At 47.8% G+C, this 1942-nt stretch overlaps 1 non-coding gene across 1 annotated transcript; it reads left to right on the top strand.

Moving 5' to 3' along the window:
* Positions 1-878: 878 nt before the first annotated feature.
* Positions 879-1069, top strand: LOC130302180 (U2 spliceosomal RNA). The gene has a single exon (XR_008852480.1). It is a non-coding gene; the product is annotated as a U2 spliceosomal RNA (small nuclear RNA).
* The last annotated feature ends 873 nt before the right edge of the window (positions 1070-1942 follow it).

Here is a 1942-nt window from a genome sequence, read left to right as displayed (position 1 = left end):
CACACACACACACATATATATAAACGTATTCTCCGTTGAGATATTGCAGCCGCTGCTGTGTCCAGGCCCAGGAGCCCTTAGCACTGTGCTGTGATGTCACTCAATACCACTGACATCACTAGGTGTAAACAGTAAACAACATCTCTCCTTTGCTGTGTATGTGACTATGGAGCTGTTTGGTGATGTCGTCTATTATGGCCTTCATAGAAGCAACAGGAGATTGTTGCATCCATCTAGAACCCTCAGAACTACAGTGCTATGATGTCACTCACTTCCACAGGCCTTGCAGAGTGTAAACAACAACAACCCAGCTTTGTTGTGTATGTAACCATAGGGATTTGTGATGTCACCTAGAACCTTCACAGCAGCGACAGCTTTATGAGGAGCATCAGCACTGCTCTGCCTGAGCAGAACCATCACCGCCATAGGTTGTCAAATAACCCGGGTTTAACCCACACAGGTAAGTCCAATGGGGTGCAGGCATGTCCTCTATGCTTACAGCTTCCCGTGGGTGTTGGTTTGATACCGTTTGGGGACAGCCAAGGAGGCATCTGCAGGCAACAAAGGTAGGTGTGTGCTTGTGTGTGTGTTTCCTATGCAGATCCTAAGCCCAGTGTCACATGCAAGTAGGAGGAGTAAGAAGGGTTCCTGGCAAATCCGGGTTATGGATTGCATTTAAAAAGGCCCCGTGGGAGTGCAATGGGCCCCTGTCTTGCTGCTTAGCAATAATGGTATGGGTTTAGGTTCTGCTGTGTGTACTGGTGGTTGACTGCCCCCAGCCCAGAGTGTGCATGGAAAATTGTCTGGCAGCCTCCCTGACAGCAAGCAGTGATAGTGCCCATGAAGGGCACCTTGTTGGGCCCGCCCCTTTCACGGTTATCGCTTCTCGGCCTTTTGGCTAAGATCAAGTGTAGTATCTGTTCTTATCAGTTTAATATCTGATACGTCCCCTATCTGGGGACCATATATTAAATGGATTTTTGAGAACGGGGGCCGATTTCGAAGCTTGCTTCCGTCGCCCTATGCATTGACCCGATATGGCAGTATCTTCGGGTACAGTGCACCACCCCCTTACAGGGTTAAAAAGAAAGATTCCTACTTTCATTGCTACCTGCTTGCTGGCTAGCCAGCTAGCCAGCCCTGTGGGCCTTGCTGCTGCTGCAGCCAAAAAACAAAAGGTGGTGCTGCTGCTGCTTCTGCTGCTTCTGCTTCTGCTTGTGTCTGGCCGCTGTTGGAGCGTCCAGGCACAGGACTTCTGCTGCTGCTGACTAAATGGCCTCCTTAATTGGATCATTTGAGTAGCCAGCACACCTGTGCAGGTAGGGCATGACATGATAGGCAGCTGCCTTGATAGCGGATGGGTGCTGAATGTTCCTAATTGACAAAATAAGATTAATGCTTATGAAGAAATATAAAATCTCATCCCTTCCCCAATATCGCGCCACACCCCTACCCCTTAATTCCCTGGTTGAACTTGATGAACATATGTCTTTTTTCGACCGTACTAACTATGTAACTATGTAACATAACATGGGGGGGGGGGTCTCCTGGCTGTTCACACAGGTGTGTCATTGCTGTAAATTGACCATGCATTGCTTCTGTGGTATTGCAAAGGCAAAGACAAATGCTTCCAGCCATCCATTGCACTAATGGATTGGTCATCAGCTGGCTGTCTATGTCCCGCATCAATATAGACCAAAGTACAGAGGGTTAGGCTATGCTATTGTGCACCTACCTGATGCATCAGAAGGTGCGAGGCCCTTGCTAAATTCTGTGCACAGACTTTGAGATCTATACTTTAGACTGTATCTAAACCTGCTCCAACATGGACTGACATTCTGGCCTACTTTCAGCCGATGCGACTTGTCTGTCGCTGAACAGTCGCTTTTTATGTATTCAGCACCTATGTATAATGTTGTAAAAATGCTCTAGAAGCTAAAGT

Source organism: Hyla sarda, unplaced genomic scaffold (assembly GCF_029499605.1).
Source record: "Hyla sarda isolate aHylSar1 unplaced genomic scaffold, aHylSar1.hap1 scaffold_1154, whole genome shotgun sequence".
NCBI lineage: Eukaryota > Metazoa > Chordata > Amphibia > Anura > Hylidae > Hyla > Hyla sarda.
Note: the sequence above shows the minus strand (reverse complement) of the source record. Positions and strands in the feature narration are given on the sequence as shown.